Genomic DNA, 20,099 nt, shown 5'->3' on the forward strand with positions numbered 1-20,099 from the left:
AGGGCAATTTGGGTCAACAGAGAGTTCAAGGCCAGCCTGAACTACATAGCAAGATCATGTCTCATAAAACAAACAGACAGAAATTTGACTGATTTTTTTGTTTTGTTTTGTTTTGCTTTGCTTTCTAGAAAGACCACATAGTTAAGGTAAAAATTTCACAGTTGCATTTTTCCTAACCCTGGAGTTAAGGGGTAGGGCTCGGGGCTCGGGGTAGGGCTCAGCAGGTCAGAGGCCCAGGTCTCTCAGATGTACATACAGCTGAATATAGCTGTAGATAAAAAGTCTGTAACATCTTGTGCTGACAAGACAGGAAGTATCCCAAGAACAAGGATTTATGAGAAATTTTCATTTTGGCTGATAGCACTGGAGTTTACCAGGAGGTGGGGAAGCTTTCTCACTTACAGATCTATAGAATATCCCCAAGAAACACAGAAATAATGTTTGCTTATTTTAATAGATGTTTTCTGGGTCACTGGTTAAACTTACTTCCAAGAAAATCAAACCCTTTTCCCCACTAACTTGTGATACTGTATGAAAAAAATATATATATATATATATTATATATAAAATGTAGGTGTGTGTGTATGTGTGTGTGTGTGTGTGTGTGTGTGTGTTTAAAGCTTATATTATTTTCTCCTGAAATTTTTCAGTTTTCCTCATAACTGGACAGGAATTCAATCTCAAATAAGTTGCCTTTTCATTGTACCTGCTTGTAAAAGTCAGCAGGCCTCCAGTTTCTTAGTCTAACATGGAACTCATGGAAAAGGAATGTTAAGTTTATAAGATCATTTCTTTCTAAATTATACATTTTTCATAACTCATTTATTTTTAGTATTCGTTTATATCATAGCTTATAATATGAAATGTGATAAAATAATAGTACTGACTTATTTTAGGCTGGATTCCTGTTTAGTCCTGAGGAAGATCTTGAAAGCTTACAGAGAAAATAATGGACTTCAATTGTTCTTAATCCATAAAAATCATATCGAGTTGAAATGAGTTATATTTCATGAAATGGAGAAGTGGTCAAGTGCAGGCAAGTTGAATGTAGATTTTTCTTTCTTTTTTTTTTTTTTGAACAGCATAAAAAGGAGAGAATGTAGATTTTTCTTGATCACATTAATTTTCCTATTACATGTCGTAGCAAGATATGACTGTTTAGGTCAACAGTGCTCAATGCTGGGTAGCATTCTTAGATTTCTTTGGTGAGCTTTTCAAAAAATACAAATGACCTCCCCCAGACCGAATTGAATCAGAATCTCTGGGAGTAGGACTTGAATGCTGACACATTTGCAAATGTCCCCTGTGATTCCACTGTGTAGCTAGAGCTGACAATCATTGATTCAGGCCTGCAGGGACAGGAGGGATTGCAGGTACTATGTTTAGGCAGTTGCCATTGCAGACCTACTACCAGCAGATAGCAGTAGAGGGGAAAAAAAAAAAAAAAAACAGGCCACATACCACTCTGTGGTTGAGAAGCCTCGCCAAGGCATACTGAGCATTGAAAAGGACTCTTTAAGGATTGGCAGACTTGTTAAAAATCATTGTGAATGCCATGTATTCTTGGCTTTTTCCTAAATTTTACTTGGGTCTGATATTTGGAAAGTTCAATACATGCAGGGTATTCAAAATCCTAGAAAAGCATAGGAAGAAAAAGAAAATCACAGAAAAAATGTTTCTTTTTTAAGGACTTTTTGTCTCCATAGCATGCAAAATTATTAGGAGAAATACATCTGTCTGTTTATCTATTTATCTATCTATTTGTCCATCTATCTATAGTTTATGGTGCATATTTGATGCTTTGATATATTTAAACATTATGGAATAATTAAATCCAGCTAATTTACATATTAGTCACCTCACTACTGCATTTGAAATTGTTGTCTACTACTCATTAATTACAGTTACGATGCTATATAGTAGGTCTCCAGAATTTATTCTTTTCTTACTAGAACTTTGTGTCCTTTAACCTACATGTGCATCTGTATTTATGCTTCAAATCATCATGACTTTAAAGGAATCATAGAATTTAAAGTAAAAAAGTAAAGGAATCTTGATACTATAAAAATGTGATTTTGAGTAAATTACCCCGCATGAACCTCAGTTTCGTCAGCTATAAAATGGAGTATGGGTGTGAAAAACGTGAAATGCAAACCACTTTCAAAATTTTCAAATGCAAAAGTGTCACTTTCTTTAATTAAAGTTGACTTTTGGTATGTTTGAATTTCAAAGTCAAATCCTTAATTTTTTCAAGGCCTGCCACTTGCAGAACCCAAAATTATTGTTTAATGAGGACCTTGTTTCATTATGAAATATAGTTAAGAATAAGTATCCACCCAAAATTTGGCCACTATTCTAAATACTTGTTCTTGCCTTGATTTTTCTTGGTGTTTCAAACATTCACTAATAAGGAGCTAACAATTCACTTAAAGTCACTTAAATGTAATTCTAATAGGATATTATCTTTTTCAGAACTGGAAAGAGAAGTGTTGCATTTTGGAATCTGGCTTCTGGAGAGCAGCTGAGTTTTTAAATATTTATATCCCATGTGTTCCCACCCCACAAGGCTTAATAAAGTTTCTGATTGGAATTAAATGTACAATATGTGTGACTAGACATTCCATTTTTACTGAGATTTGTATAATCCCCTTGGAGAATTGGATTTCATTTATGTAAATATCTATGACTTGCAGATGTTTGTCACTATTCCAACAAATTGCAAAAGACTGTTGATGGTATTTGGCCTCTCAAGAACTCACAGATTTGTTTACCAACTAGATTCAGTGTTATTTTCAAGCTTTGCAATCAAAATTGTGAGCTTGAGCAGTCAGCTGCTTGGGCATTTCATAACACATAGCCTCAAACTGATAAAACATGACTCTTGTTTGTATATTTAACTCTGCAACTGCACCAAAGTTCCTGAAGAGCAAACACTAAAGATTCTCTATAATACAAGGAAGGGGTGGGGAAGTGTATAGAAGGCCGTCTGATTTAACATTCCTCATCCACAGGATGAGACCTAAAGATGTAAGTTAAAGGACTTGACCAAATATACTCAGTAGCAAAATAAGAACTTGAACCTCGGACTCCTAACTCCCAGGTCTGTTGGCTGAACGAATAAGAAAGATTAAGAAGTTCATGGAAGGTCGGGGGTCTGCAGGCTGCCAGTGAAATGGAATAAAGGGTATAGAAACATTCTTCTTCCTCTAGCTGCAAGCACATTCCCTGTAATGATAGGACATCATGTTACAAGTTTGCACAGAACACATAGAAGTACATTAGGGCATTTGGGGAGCTGTAAGAATATGGGAAAGGGGAATGGAAGGGTTCCTCTAGCTCAGCCTCCTTACAGGAACTAACTGGTCAAGATGTGATGCTAGAAATACAAACTGGCTCACCAAAATTCTGAGAGAGCTTTCAGGATATATGCATATTATGGGTTTGGGTTTGGGTGAGGGGAATGAGACAGAAATTTGTACAAAAAATAACACTAGACAAGCATGAAGGAGATTCTTGTCCCTCCATTTATTTTAATCCAAGAAAGATCAGGCTTTTGTATGCATAATTGAAATTTGGAGTCAGAATAAAACAAGAGCAAGAATGCCTCAGAATTTGGTCCTGGCTTCTAAAATGCAAAGTGGCCACACTTTGCTGTGCTTGTCATCAGAAGGATCCAGTTTGCTGCAAATGAATTGGTCTTGCTGTTTCTTTATTCCTGTGTACATGGGAAGCATAGATTCAAACCCATACAGGGCTAATGTCTCAAAAGTTGACAAGCTACATAAACAAGACAGCTTTGTAGACAATCTTCTTGTAGTGATTTTGGGAATTTGGCACTTGGAAGTCTATAAAGTTAAACATCAACTTCAGCTTTGTTGCATGATTCATGACAAGAAATCTCAGAGGCAATAAACATAATAAAACAATTAGGATTGTAATTCATGTCTCTCTAGCAAAGATTCAGCATATGCATTTTGGCACTAAGGCCAGCAGGAGGTAAGTTAATGAACTGGCTAACATGGTATGCCCTTGGGGGTCAGAGAAGATAGTTTCTCTAACCTGAAGACAGGTTGATTCTCAAATATGGGTCTCAAATGCCAAAATCTAATTGTATACAAGCCAAATCGGCTACGTGTGGTGGTACATGGCTGTAATTATAGCAATTGGGAGATGAAGATAGGAGGGTAGCCACAAGCTTGAGTCTGGCCTGGGTCACATAGTGAATTCAAGGCCAGCCTGAACTACACAATGAGATCCTGCCTCAAAAACAAAAACTACAAACAGACAAATCTTAGTTACGGAATGGCCATCTAAAGCTAACACGTAAATTAGCTCAGCCTAATGGACTTAATACTCAAAATCAGTCCTGGCCAGAACTAAGAACTAGATGGATAATCCTTCACTAAATGGAAAATTACAAATATTAATAATCTCTCAAGCATTGGTGCTAGAAACAGCTAGGTGATTAAGAACTGAAATCTCAAGTTTGTACATCATATTGATTTTCCTAGAAGCAGAATGCCAAGCTAGTAGAAATCAACAGCAGAATTTGCTCAGTTCTGAAAAGGCCAGGATAGAAAGTAGAAATATTCAGTGTAGGCAAGAGAATAAAGGAAACCACACTTAAATAATTATGATCACAAGTTGTCCTTGTGGTTTCTCAAAGTGTGAGCTCAAAGTACTATAATTAAAAAGAAATGTCAACAAAATGTTCTCAGGAAGGGATATGCAAGCCAAACTGCAATGAACTCACAATTTTTAAACAATCCGAATGGCCATTTCCCCAGACCCATTGGAGAGGTTCAGAGCTGTCATGTTAGGGTTCCTCAGGATGAAACTTGCAGGGAACTTGGGGATGACTTTCTGTGCAGTATGAGCCTAGCAGAGCATCATTTCTGTGCTAAGTACTCAGCATACAAGAAGCCTTTCATTTATCATTATAGTCACCGCAGAAGGCAAAGACAAAACACCAGTCCACTTCATAGAGGTAAGGGAGCTTAAAGAGGTTAAACAATGTGCTTTGAAGGTGCAAGAGTTCCAAGGCTGTTTCATTCCTGCGCTTCTGACTATACTGAGACTGCTTTCATTTGGGTTCTCATAACATTTTGGTTTCTTTTTTCCTGAGGAATTCAGACAGCAAACATTGTAATCAATGGCCCTTTTTAATCTGTGTTTGGATAATGCCCCTCCTCTTGTTCCCTCTTCCCATCCTCATTGGCCAGGCTTCTAGGACTGTGAAGCCCTGTCATGCTGTTCTCTTTCCTTACGGTGCCTCACAGAACCAGAGACCATTAAGCCACTAAGCTTGGGTGGAAACTAAGAGTACAGAAGTTGATGTTTTGACAACATAATTTGAAAGAAATGATTATAAGCTAACACATTTCTGAATACCTTATAAAATTAAAAATTCCTCATCCCACCAGGAAATATAAGTTGAATATGTGAATAATTTCAAGAAAAAAAGTTCTTGGATATGTCCAGCTGATTCATTCAAGGATGCTGAGGGTGTCTAAAGGGTATCTTTTATTCCTCTGGAAATAACAGAGCATTGAAATCACATCCCTCAGTGTTAGAATCTAACATCATATTAGATTCTAGAGTAGCCTAGTTAGAAAATTCTATTAAACTTCTTTTAGATTCCTGTACATTAACAGTTTGGGAAGACAGTATCTTAAGATCATGTAGCTAACAGCTCTGACATTCAGTAAGCAATCATCAAGCAATTATTATGACTCAGCTAGTTCCTGGCTACATTTTTATTTATCCCCAAAGTATGGTAATTGCTTCAAGTATTATTTATTGATTTATAAAAAATGTGAGATCTAATAGGTTAATCAGTGTCAATAAGTAATCAAATGGCCAAGGCTGGGAATTTAGCTCAATGGTATGCATAAGTGTCTGCCTGGCAAGTGTGAGGTTGTGAGTTTGATCCCTGGTACAAAAAAAATTAAAATTTAAAAATTTAAAAATAAAAAAAAAAGATGCTCCAAAATTCAAGACAATAACAAAATATGGATTATTATATTATTTTCTTATTCTAACTTTATTCATTGCAAATTTTGAGAAATAAAATATCTATCTTGAATGGCATTCCCAGAGCCTCCAATAATACTCTATTTCCCTTAATACAGAACCCAATTCCCTTGCCACAATCAGCCAGGCTCTGTATGACAACACCACCACAAATATTGTCACTATCTCTGAAATCACCATGATCCACCCACATCAGCTTCCATATTGTATTCTTGAGCAGCTCAAGTGTTGTAAGCCTTTCCCACAGTAAGGTGTTTACACAGGCCTTTTCCTCCTCTTCCTAACCAGCTTTTTCTCTTTTTCCCTTTGCCAAACAGACCTTTCTCATTTGCCAGCTCTTTAGAAAGGCCAAAATGCAAAACAAACATGACATGTAGGGTCCATAAATCAGCAGTATTTGTCAAAACTTGTCAGGATTGAGTAAAAATGGAAAAATCTCTTATTTATCAATATGAGCCCTTATTAACGAAAAACAGAATTATTTTCTATCCAACTAGTTTCTCCATGAAAAATTTTTTTTTAAAAAATCCACTCAAAGTAGATTATGGATCACTCAAAAACTTTAATTCTGGATACCAAATTGTTTTCTTTTGAGTTTTTAATCTTTCATTTCAATTGCTTAAATGATCCTACTTTAAGTTTAAAAATGTAAGAATTTCTTTATTTTATTCCCACTCTTGAAAAATGAAATCTAATAGATGGGTTAAAAAGGGGTATAAAATGGAAAGCCAGGGGATCTTTCAGTTGCTGTTTGCTTGTTGGTTGGTTTTTGCCTTGGGGTATTTCAGATGACAGGTTTTCAGTGGCACAAGGATGCTTTATCTCTCATTACATTATTAGCTGGGTGCCCTTTTCCCATGACCTTTTCTTTCTTCCCCCCTTATTTTCTGGAAGCTTCTGCATGTTAATCCTACAACAAAGAAAAGCCAGTGGCATGTGTTTGCATTGTGAGAGTGAGCCAGTGACCTGGCTGGGCACTAGATCCCAAAGTATTTCCATCTCAGACGATAATACTATCAAAAGTCAGCTGTATTTCCTGATCCTACAATATCCAAACTGTGGCAATGAACCATCTACCTACCAGAAGGCAGTTTGTGCTAGAAATTTACTGCAGTAAGGTGTGTTAAGATCGTCTAACAAAGCTCTCTCCTTATCCACACTGATTTCAGGTGTGTCATCGGTTAAGAATGCACATACTGCATTCTTAAGCTTCTAGCAGATGGAGTTCATAATTCTTATTCTTAAATGGGTGATTATCCATCTTTTATGATGACTGACTCTGTGGCATAGCAGCCGGGAAACTCTTTTCCAATATTTTACGTACATATTTTTTTAATGTTTCAGGATGCTGTTAGCTAAGCAACACTCACCTTTTTTCCTGATGATTCAAGTCTACAACCACTACAGTTTATGTTTTAGAGGAAGAAAAACAATTCTGATTCTGTAGATTAAAACAATGATTCTCAACTTTTTACTGGCATCAAGAATCATCTGGGAGCAGGAGTGGTGGTGCATGCCTGTAACCCCAGCAAAGGGGAGGCTGAGGCAGGAGGATTGCTGGGAGTTTGAGGCCAGCCTGGGCTACAGAGCGAGTTCAAACCCAGTCTGAACTGCGCAGTGAAATCCTGTCTCAAAAAAATGACAACAACAACAAAAAAATCATCTGAGGGCTTTTCAATTTTTAAAAACAAAAGCAAAAAAAAAAAAAAAATTCTACAGATTACACATTCCCAAGATCTCAGACCCTAATCCTAGGAAGACTGATTTAGACCTAAAAACTTTTCTTCCTCTTCTTCCTTTTCTTTCCTCTTTCTTTTTTTCCCCCTCCCACTGATCTTGAAAACCCTGGAATGAAGACTATGTTCATTAATCTTTTCAATCTTGTCAAGCTGTCTTCTGAGTAACTTTTGTCTAAGCAGAGACAGGCACCCATGAGGAGTTTAAAGGTCTTTCTGGAGTGAACTGATTCTGCCATGGCAGGTTTCTGGATGTCTTAGGAACAGACAAAGGCAAATGCTTTGTTTTAATAAAAAAAAAAATGGTCTTATTTCATCATCAGACTGTCTTCTCTTTCTTCTCCTGCTCCTTATTTTCTTCCTGCTCCTTTTACATCCCCTCCTTTTTTCTCTACTTCTTAGTCCGCCTCCTCTTTTGGTTAATTTAGGCAGATATTCTTTTCTTCTCTCATTATCCAACCCTGTTTATTTTTAAGAAGATGAAGGAAGTACACCAACTTCTAGAAGAATTCATTGATTAGGAATAAATTACCTCTCTTATTTTTAAAGACGGGTATGTAGACAAGACGTAAACTCATGGAGAAATTCAGTAGTATAGAATATTCATAGCCTAGCAAGACAGCATTCCTCCCCATCCTGCTCCACCTGCATGATGGGAACTGGCAAACAGGGAGCCATCCAGTGTCTCACCAGGTACAAAGCTATCACACACGGAGCTAAGGAAGAGGCTGCTACAAGGCTCTCAGACACCCCCACTGAAAACCTAAAGGTACTCATTAAGGTTAGTAACCAGAGCAACTCACAGCCTAGGGAAGAAGCAGTAATTTTTGGAGCATCCCTTGCGGAATATGAGGGTAGCACGACTAATTTAAGAGGTTGCAAACACCGTCAAAGCTTTTAAAAGCAAGGGTTACCTAAGGCCTTTCATTCTTTTATCAGTGAAGCAAACCAGCTGCTCAGTTAGTCTTGACGCTAATCTGAGCATTGAGATGGCAGTTGGTTAACATCTCTCTCACCATGCCAGGAAATGATGAAAAATGTCCCTATGGACAGTTTAGGGATAAACAGAAGGAAATGCTCACTGTCTTTTGGACATTCAATTGTTGGACTGGAAAGAAAGGAATTGCAAAAACAGGCTAACCATCAGCCATGGCGTATAAATCCTGACAGTGATTTTTACTCACCTTGTTGCAGAGCAAGGTGTTATCCTAGGAGAATAACCCTGAGAGAGAAAAAAGAACAGACTTTAAAAAGCTATTCCTTTTTCCCAAAAGCAGAATATCCTTGTCCTCCATGTTCCCAGTAGGAGCTAAAAATCTATGCCACCTTCTCAAAGAAAATCCAACTGAAATCCCACAGGAATCACCAAAGAAGTTCTAAAGATTTAATGAAGTCTCTTCATATATTGCACCACTAAGTTGAATCAAGACACTGCAGTTCTGAACCATAAGTCAGCGTTCAGCAATTGGTATAATACACAGAATTTACCAATTATTTGTATCAATACATTCAGAGTGAGCAATCTGCATCTGTGGCTTTGTTCTCCTTTTATGTGCTCACTATGTGCTGGGAATACCAAAGAACTCATGCTCTATTTTTGCTCAGTCCTTCACTTATTGATGGATGGCCACTTCATTGCTACTGGCTCATGCATCATCCTGCAATCAGTACAACCATATTACAGTTAATTCCACTGTGAGGAGTGGATTCCTCCACTGCTCTACCACCAAGGTCCCAAACCTAAGCAAGAGGAAGTTCTTTTTATACACAAGAAAAATTAGCTAAATAATGAATAATGAAACAAATTGATTCAAAACATTTTCTCACCTGACATATTTTAATAACATAGAATGGGTCCACTGTAACAATCAGCTTAAACAATGTGATCATGTCCAAGATCTGGTAGAGCATGAAACACTCTGGAAAAAAAAAACAGCTGCTGAACTAAAAACTCATAGAACTGTAGAGGCAGGTCCTAGAGATCAGTTTTTTCATTCTAGCTAAATGTAATGGTACCTTAAATTTAGAGTCTCCAACTTCCAGAACTGTGATAAATAAATTATTATTTATGAGTTACTCAGGCATTTTGTTATAGCAGCACAGATAGACTAAGACATGTACTCAGCTTACTTGGTTAATTTCACCTTATTTAACTGGAGCTGGCAAACTTGTCTACTTCCTTTGGCTGGTGATCTTTCCAACTAAAAGAGCTTCACCAGGTAAGGAGCCATGTTGGGGAGATGGGGTGCTTTACTCATTTTTACTAATTATTATTATTTTGAGGCAGGGTTTCACTGTGTGGTGCAGGCTGGTCTCTAAGTCACATCCTTTTGCCTCAGACTCAAGCTAATTCTCAAAATGTCCTCAGCACCTGTCATCCATCCCTTTATTGGCCCATCTAGGTGAGTATGGCAGAGACCGTCACTTCCCTGTGGGATGTTGTTGTGGCTTTATCTTTGCGGTTTTCCAAGTGTTGAATCTGAGCTCTTCTCTTCCAAACGTCCTGCTAGAATTAGTGTTAGGGCCAGACACTGGATTAGGCCTTGATGTGCTATTGATATCTACAGCACATTCAAGATGCCTGCCACTCAGAAGATTCTCAGGGAAGCATTTGTAGAATAACATGTCAATGATGAGACATGGTGTAACAAGGAAAAATGTAATTTGAACATGGTATCCTGTATATAAAATAATTGTGCTCTTATAGTTCCATGTAATTTGCCAAATCAGTTTGCTTCAAGGAGTTATTTACAAAGTGAAAATTAAGAAATGAAAAAAGGAAAAGATGACAGAGAGACTTTATGTTGTTCAAGGAGAAGAAAGAAGTGGGAATGATTAATTCTAATAATATCCTGGAATTGTGACCGTTAAAAAGAGAAATAATGTCTTGAGGGAAGAAATAAGAGGGGAATAAAATTTGTGCTTGGGAAATAACTATGCTGAGAATGTCCTTGGCTAAAAAAATTTGGAAAAATATGTGCTCCAAATACCAGCCAATAGTCAAGAATATGATGTCAGCCTAATTTTTAATTCTAGTGTTTTAAAACTTATTACTCTCGAGATTTTTGGATTGTGTATTTATGTGTGCTTGCTGTAGAAAAGAAAAAAGGACCCAAATGAGCTGTGAATGGCATCACAAAGTAGAAAAGCAAGTATCTGAGGGTCGGTTTTGTAGGAGCCACATTCAGAACCAGCACAAACAAGTCTCTGTCAGCTTACTGACAGGGAGGGAACTGAAGGCAAAGGTGACCAAGTGGAAAAAGCTCCCCGCTGCCAAGCTAGTCACTGGAACTTTGATAAGAAGGTGACAACTTAGTGGTGGGTACAAGTTCAGAGACTCATTAAAATTAGAAGAGGAAAAGTATTAAGAAAGAGAAGGTGGTAGATCACTTCATGGGTCTCAGTCTCCCTGCCACTCAGGGCCCTCAATCTGCAGTTTGCTTGTGTCTCCCCAAACTCTCCTGATGATCATCAGCAAGGGCTCCCCTCTTCTAAATACAATGGCCATTTTTCAGATCTTAATTCTGTGTTGGCAGCATTTCTTATTACAAACTATCCCTTCTTCCACAACAAACTTTTTCCCTTCTACCTTGCTGTTTGTTCTTTTTGATTCTCCTCCCTGTCCTTTAACTTGGGAGCTTTGCTCTTATATTTCCCTCTCACCCTTTGAAGAAAATGTATCATCATTGTCTGACTGTGGGTATCCTCTGGGTGCCAATGGCCCTCAAACTGTGGCCAAAGTTTTCTGGACCTACATATCTGCCTGTTCACTGAATGCCTTCACTTGAATGAGAACCAGGCATCTGGAGCTCAGGACATCTACACTGAGCCCTCTGGCTCCCTCTCCCACACTGATCCTTCTCTCATTGCTCAGTGAATAACCAGTAGCTCACAACACAGCCATATTATTTTTTTGCCTTGATTATCTTAATAGCTTCCTAATTTATTTCTCTGATTCTGCTCATTTCTGCAAATTTGCCTGATCACACCATCTCTCCTTAACATACTCCCATGGTTTCTCACAGTTCTTACGATAAGGGTAAACTCCTAATGGCTAAAAGGAAGGGTTCTGGGAAACAAGTTCCTACTGGGTTCCTTTATTTATTTACTTATTTATTTATTTTTTGGTACTGGGAACTGAACTCAGGACCTCATGCTTGCCAGGCAGTTGCTGTGTCACTGAGCTATATTCCTGACCCAACTGGGTTCCTTTAATCATAAAGTCTTCAAATAGTTATTCAATGTTGTTAATCAGGAAACAGTAGTTATATTAGTAGAAATGGAATATCCATTTATATCAAAGTTAGGAATTGGTCATATGCATGAACTATAATACAGCATCATTTTACATGTTTTTTTTTTTTTTTTTCTGGTACCAGGGATCGAACTCATGACCTCGCGCTTGCCAGGCAGGTGCTTATGCCGCTGAGCTAAATCCCCAGCCCTACATGTATGTTCTTTATATATGAATAAAAATGAAATCTTATTATGCATAATGTTATATTACTTTCTGTATTTTCCATTTTGTGGCTATCTTTCCATATTATTTATTTAATTAGGCTTTTTGAGAAATGGTCTTGCTATGTAGTTCAGACTGACCTTGAACTAACTCATGGTGATCCTCCTGCCAGCCTCCCAAGGGCTGAGATCATAGGTATGTATAATTCCTGGCTCATATCATCAAACATTATCCTCCCATAACATTTTAATAACTGTACAGTACTTTGTTTAAATGTTCTGTTTTCTAAACTTACATATGCACAAATTTAAAAATGAAATTTGCATCAAAGATTGTATAATAACATAGCTCTCCATGGTACCTGTCCCACTTCAGCTGTGGGCCTATAGAGATAGCCATTTAAGCATATCTTAGTTATTATTTCTTCTAATTTACTTCTACATTACCAAACCATGTATCTATGCTGCTTTTAAAAATTGGTTTATCTATTTTGTTTATTGCTTTGTCAGTTTTACATAGTCAATAATTCAACAAATATCTGCTACTCATCTGTTACGTGCCAGGCACTGTTCCAGGCATTAAGGATTCAGCAAAAGGCAAGACAGTTCCACTCATGAAACTTGAGAAAGACAAAAACTAAAGCACTAAGTAAAACAATTTAGTAGACCTCTGTGTGCTATCCAGCAATTTAGGCAGTGATAGAAAACTGACGGACAGACTTTTCCAACAGACTGATGCAGACAGATTTTTCTAAGACAGTATCGGAGTCGAGCCCTGAGTGATGAACAGGGCCTGCACTATGAACACTGAGGAGAAGAGCTATTTTTAATTAGGGGATGGTAACAGCGATATGGTAACAGCAGCTTAAGCAAATGAAGTGTATCTTTTTGCATCTTACAGAAAGGAGCCTGAATGCAGGGCACCTAGAGTCCAAGCTCACCTCGGCTTCTCGCTTTCCCAGCTTACAATGGCCACCTGTGGAAACAGGAGTGGAAGAATACAAAATGGTTGAATGCTCATTGGAAAGTCAAGGGATCCAGTCAATGCTTGAAAACCTGGAGCTCACTGCAGAGTCTGGTGCACACCTATGTGAGAAAGCCAGAAGGTCTGTGTTGGGAGGCTGGAATCTACATTGGAAGCCTGAAGGAACAGACAAATGTTCCAAGGCAGTGGTGGCATTGACCGAAGCTCCTTTAAAGAAGCAAAAGAGAAGACTTCCTTGTTCTTTCCCTTTTTATGCTGTTTAGGCTACAAGCCTGTTGGTTGGTGCCACCCACATCCAGGGTGGGCCTTCACTCTTTAGTTTTTGTTCTACATGTCACCCATCCACAGACATACCTAGAAGTGAGCTCTGCTAATCCACCAAGTGTTTCACAATCCATTCAAGTTGACATCACAATTAACTGTCATAATCCACTCCTTGTCAACAATTAGGCACATTTCCTTAACCCATATTTAGTCTCCAAACACAATAGCAAGTTCATAATTATACTGAACGTGGTACTAGTATTCTGTATAAAGCCCAAACTGCCTTAATTCCCAGTACAGAAGGCAGTTTTCCTTTAGGTGACGCTTACTCTTCCCCTAATATTCCATAACTTAAACACTATAATGCAGATCTAATCATGTTTAGGAACCAATATTAAGTCTATCAACATCATGTTACAAAGAAAGAAAACAATCAGGTATGGTGACACCTTCCTATAATCCCAACCTGTGCGAGGTTGAGGCAAGAGGATTGCCAGGAGTTCAAGGATAGCGCAAATTACACAGTGAGACTCTCAAAAACAAAACAAAACAACAAAAACTAAGAAACAATATATAAATGTATGTGTGTATATATGTATATATATATACAGATACACATATATATTGATATGTTTATATGTATAAGCATATTAACAATACAGGAGAGAAAAATCATAACTCTTGTTTCTGTAATGGGTCATACAGTTGTAGTTGGTGTTTGTAAGTACCTTCTCCTACTACCCATTCTATGTTCTGACTTTCAGCAAGTACTTCAGCAGGGCTTGTTCTTGACCTAGTGGAATGACCCATATCTTCCTTCCTAAAGGTACTGGGCCATTTGTCATACTGCCTGGATTGATTTGTTGTACTTTCCCATTGATCTTAATAAGAGGGCATGGAAATGGAGACACCCGTAAGAGATCTTCTGTACTCCAAAATAGGTTTTCTTTCCTCCGTTTTGGAGTAACATTACAACTTCCCCTTTCCATCAAATCAGCTGCTTCCAGATAATGTGGAACATAGTTGGACCAGTGAATTTCATGAGCATGAACCTACTGTCTCCTTTGTTTGGCCATGAAATAGGTTTCTTGGGGCTGGGGATTTAGCTCAGCGGCATAAGCACCTGCCTTGCAAGCAGGCGGTCGTGAGTTCGATCCCTGGTACCGGTAAAAATGAAAAAGACAAAAAAAAAAAAAAAAAAAAAAAGAAATAGGTTTCTTGCTCAGAGCAATGCTGTGTGGAAATGTGACAATGGATAAGGCATTCCTTAAATCCATCATGTGACAGGACTGTTATGTGAAGGAAAGGCAAATCCATACCCAGAATAACTGTCTATGCCAGTAAGGTCGAAGTGCTGCCATTTCTACGATGGAAGTATTCCAATATAATCAACCTGACACCACATCACAGGCTGATCACCCTGGAGAATGGTGTCATATTGGGAACTCAAGTGTTGGTCTCTGCTGCTGATACATTGGACATTCTGCAATGCTCTAGGCAGCTCAGTATTGGTCAGTAGAAGTCCATGTTGGTGAGCTCATGCACAACTTCTACCACTGCCACTGGCCATTCTGGCTATCTAAACTTTAGCACAGATAAAAACCTGGAAGACTTAGTAGAGTGGTCAAGACACGCTTTCCTGAGGCAGTGTCTGGGGTGAGAATTGAGCCCTGAATGGTAAGAAGCTGTCTGCAATATGAACATCTAGGGGAACAGTAAAAAGGTATGGTTTGGATACAGGTGACAGAGACACTGTATTAATAGTTTAAGCAAATGAAGTTTATTATTATTATTGCCTTTTACAGTATCCTGCATGCAGGCCACCCAAGGTCCAGGCTCCCCCTTCTCCTTGCTACTCCAGCCCCTCACATGCATGGCCCACATGGCTCACTCACATCTATACTGAAAACGGCAAAGTGGAAGGAGCAGCAGGGCACACACTCTCTCTGTCAGAGCGCAACTCAGTAACTTCCCTTTTCACATCTTTTTGGACATACCAAGCTTCAGGAGAAACTTGAAATGTTGTTTCTATTGTGGGCAGCCACACTGGTGAGCTAAAATTCTCTCACTGTGAAAGACAATGGCACTGGGGACTGATTTATTTTCCACTTAAAAAACATTTTACATAGAAGAAAGTTCAAGGAGGAAGTCCTCAAGGAGGTAAAGAACCTTGACTTGTTTATAGGAGGGAAAGAATGTCACTGTCACTGAAGAGAGATTAAAGAAGGGAAACTTAGGGGCCAGGATTTAGCTCAGTGATTCAAGTGCATGCTTGCTAAGTGAGAGGTCCTGAGTTTGAACCCTGCTACCAAACCAACAAAACAAAGGAAAAGAAAAGAAGGGAAGAGTTGTACCAAATAAACAAAAACAAACAAACAGAAAAAGGGAAGGGTAGGAGAGCAGAGGCAGATAGGGAGCCAATAATGCAGGAAATTTAAAACCAAAGTGAAGCATTTCACTTTTACTCTAATTGTAACTGGAAGCCACACTAGAGTTTTTAGCAGGGAACTCAGTTAAACATTCTCTCTTTCCTTCACTTCTTTCCCTAGTCCTTCATAGCATTAGAACCCTACTTCTGGTTCATTAAATGATTACTATTTGCATGATCATGAATATGTAAATATTCTTTGCAAAACCAAGCTGTGTATTTGGTATAGCTTTTAGTGTCTCGAGTTAATAGTATCTTTTGTTTTTCACATATATAATTATACATACAAATATGCTTTAATTCCAGGTTCTCTGTCACATCAACTACCAAGTCATCTATGCAGACCACTTTCCTTTAGGTGTCTTCCAAACTTTGGTTAGATCTCTTAACCATTGATGTGCCCCATTTTATTGTCTGGTCCTTGCAAACTTATTTTTTAAACTTTATTATCATGTTAATGAATCTTGAGAGCAGAAAAATTGGCATGATCTTCCAATTTAACTGAAACTGTTAACTTTTTTTGCTAAAAAATTCTCTTTTACAATGATCTTTAACCTTGTTACAGACTTGAAAATGGGGCTGCCCTTTTGACATTTTTGAGGCAATAGGAAAGATTAAAATGGCTTTCAATGTCCTTCTCAAATTATTGCCTTTAAAAAAACCCTGACTAAATAGCAAAAGGGGGCAATGAGGTATTTCAGCTTTTATAGCGCTATATTTTTCATCATTCAACTGCTCCCTTTGATTTGACCTCTGTCCATCCCAACCCACTGACTCTGTAATATGTTATTCCCTATTCATGCTTTTATGCATTCCATTAGTCCTTTAAAAGCTGAAGTCTCTCTTTTTGGTTGTTTCCCAACTGTTTCCCTTATTGCTTAAACTATGCTAGTGAACACTTAAATATTTCTCAGATGTATGATACTGCCTATCTATTGCTTAATAGAAAGGCTTTATTTACAACTATCTTTGGGATTTTTTTTCAGAGCTAATGCTATTCTTAGTTTTAGCTCCCCTATGAATATCCTAACTGTACTCAGATTTAAACAGCACTTCATATAGTAACCCATCCCTGAGGATTTCCCATAAACTTCAGCACCGTCCTCTGGCCAGCAGTGTCCTAACATAATTAGCATTCAATAAATGCTCCCTGAATGGTCATACTAAGTCATTCAATAGATTCCCATAAATTAATTTTTATGCTATATATTAAAATGTTTTTCAAATGCTATCATTAAATATCGAACATCTAAGAATGCTAGTAGTACTGTGACCACTAAGCATATCTAGCCTAGAAGCAGATATAAAGCTAAAGGATATTTAATGTTTTCCCAATTGTTTATTTGGCACAGAAAGAATAATGTAACCAAACCAATCTGTTTCCTCTCACTTAGGAATTCCAAATAATGACCAAAATACTGTGCTGAACTTCTAATGACTCCTGACTTATCTCACCTGTTCTTTGTCAGAAACTTGTTAAAATTTTAATACATGTGAATAAATTATAAGGACACAATCTGGAATAAGTACAGAATTGTCATATAAACAAAGTCTCAAAGTTATTTTTTGAAACAAAAAGATAAGTTTCTTGGCTCATAACATGTGAGTAGTTGGGTTGTTTAAAATACCATGCTTTAAAAAATTTGATCTTAAACAGGAATTATGTAATTATGGGATTTAGGGCAAAAGGGAACCCAAATAAATTATTTATTTCATTACTCAAGTTTCAGATAAGATCTTTCATAGAATGCTGTAATGTTAAAGTCTAGAACTTGAATGAATATTTATGTTTTATATATTCACATCAACAATGTGGGCCATTTTTATAAATTACTGTGTTTATTCCAGGTCAGTAAATGTTATCTACCCTGATATTTATTCCAATTTAAAAAGTTTGTTTTGCTTCTTTTCTGCAATCAGAAACAGTAAATGTCTTAACTTATACTGCATACAACTGCTTCATGATATCTGAAATGGTGCTCTATATTTGAAATTTATCCTGGTATTAGTCAGATAATTCTCAATGGAAAAAAAATGCAGGTCCAAATATCATCACAAATTATTAAACATCATCATAAAACTTGGTTCAAAACATCAAGTAGCATTCATATAAATTGAATTAAATGTAATGGATATAAAACTGGCTATTTTGCTTAGGTTTAAATAATACATTTTTGAATATCCATGAAACTGAGCTTTCTATATACTATTCTCTTCCAAAAGATTGAGTGAAAGAGATGCTCAATGCTAATCATTAGTCATTAGAGAAATACAAATTAATAACTACAATGAGATACCACTTCATACCTACAAGATGGCACTAATAAAACAAAAACAAATTTGGGGGCAAATGTGGAGAAACTGGAATGCTCATACATTGCTTGTGGAAATTTGTGCTGCAAATTTGTGCCGCAATTTGGAAAACACTTTGGCATCTCCTCAAACAGTTTACACGCAGCTGCTGTATGACCCAGTGATTCTGTATATTCAAGAGAAATGAAAATATGTTCACACAAAAATTTATTATACAACTGTTCATAACTATTATTCATAAGAGTCAAAGAGTGGACAGCTTTGTTTTGCCATATTTGACTTTATTCTCTTCCAAAAAAAAACAGTAGTAAGAACTAAGGAGTAATGAAACCCAAAATGTGTAAATGTTGCTGTAAAAAAAGAGAGGGAAAAAAAGTGCTCTAAAGGATACAACTGCAAGTGTGTTTAGGGGTGTTAAATAGCTGACCATATTAATGTTTTTGGTTGGATCATTGAATACAACTTTTTGCAGTCTCTCTGTTTGAATGTTCACTTTGTATGCTTTGATTCTGTGTCTTGAGCAACTATCTCTAATATGATAATGTGTAATATATTAACTGGTGATTTCTTACTGTTTTTTTTTTTTGTAGTTCTGTATTACTTGTACCCTTATACCACTTTGTTTTGTTTTGTTTTTTCTCTTTTTCCTTTTAAATAAAATTTAAAAAAAAAGAGTCAAAAAGTGGGAACAAACCAAGTATCTACCCATAAATAAATGAGTAAACAAAAAATTGGTATATTCAAATAAAGAGTAATTTGGCCATAAAAAGAAAGAAGTACTGATAAATGCTAAAACACTGACAAACCTTAAGCATATTATGATCAATGATAAAAGCCAATCACAAAAAAACTGTATGGTTCTCTTTATAGTAAGTGTTCAGAATAGGTAACCCTATAGAGACAGAAAGATCAGATGTTGCCTAGAGCCAGGGCTAAGGCAGGCAAGACAACCTGAGGAATGACCAGTCGGGTTCCCTTCTGAATGATAAAAATGTTCTAAAACTGACTGTGTTGATGGCTGCACAACTCTGGCTACTAAATTCATCAAGTTATACATTTAAATTGGCAAGCTGTATATAAGCTTTATACCTGGATAAAAATGTTTTAAAACATGAAAAAAGAAGTTCAGTATTCTTTCCAAGGATGAAAGATCTAGGTCTTCAACCTGCTGGTTTAGCGAAACAAGGGTATTTGGCTTTTATTCACCTTCCAGACTCTGTTGCTTTTAGTTCATTTGCAATATATCTGCTTATCCCATGTGACATGTAATCAGAGATCAGAGATTCACCAGGAAGTCCGTAATGGTTCTTTCAAAGGAACTTTTAAAGTTTAATAACATTATCTAATAGCATAGTAAAGCTCTGCTTTGATGGTGTTTTATGATCTTAAGCTCCTGCCTTCCCTTTTGAAATAACAGAAGGGATTAAACAGATAAAGCAAACTTACTCCACTAAACTTTCCTAGAAAATGTCTATTATATTTAGGATAAAGCACATCGTGTTCTGAGGTGTTTTTAAAATCCCTTTGTAAGGCTGGGGATTTAGCTCAGTGGCTTAAGCACCTGCCTGACAAGCACAAGGTCATGAGTTCCATCCCTGGTACCAAAAAAAAAAAAAAAAAAAAAAAAAAAAATCCCTTTTAAACTACTATACAGTTCTATTAGAATTTAAAGCTATAAATCTCAGTCCAAAAAACTAGAATCCTGCAGCACTTACATAAAACAAAGTTTTATTAAATCAAATTAGCTGTTTAAAAACCCATTCTGATTGGTCACCCATGATTTGTCTATACATGGTTGTATTACTAAATTAGTTTTATGTGTATTGTACTAATGAACTAGATCAACCACCTTCATCTACTCTGATCTTACCTTTCTCAAGAT

General features: G+C 37.0%; 1 long non-coding RNA gene across 3 annotated transcripts in view; it reads right to left on the reverse strand.

The window, feature by feature from the left end:
* The window catches only part of LOC106028793 (uncharacterized), a 52,833-nt gene extending 33,010 nt beyond the window's left edge, over window positions 1–19,823 (reverse strand). For 2 of the 3 annotated variants that reach the window (XR_010046240.1, XR_001202414.3), the window contains exons 1-3: window positions 13,169–19,823; window positions 9,597–9,688; window positions 8,954–8,991 (exon numbers count right to left, since the gene is read on the reverse strand). This is a non-coding gene — a long non-coding RNA (uncharacterized LOC106028793). Of the gene's footprint in view, window positions 1–3,080; window positions 3,226–8,953; window positions 8,992–9,596; window positions 9,689–13,168 lie in introns of all 3 variants that reach the window. The other variant, XR_010046239.1, reaches the window with a different exon arrangement.
* Window positions 19,824–20,099: the final 276 nt, after the last annotated feature.

The sequence above is a fragment of the Cavia porcellus genome, unplaced genomic scaffold (genome assembly GCF_034190915.1).
Source record: "Cavia porcellus strain 051 isolate PalLab524CR breed Dunkin Hartley unplaced genomic scaffold, mCavPor4.1 scaffold_2, whole genome shotgun sequence".
NCBI lineage: Eukaryota > Metazoa > Chordata > Mammalia > Rodentia > Caviidae > Cavia > Cavia porcellus.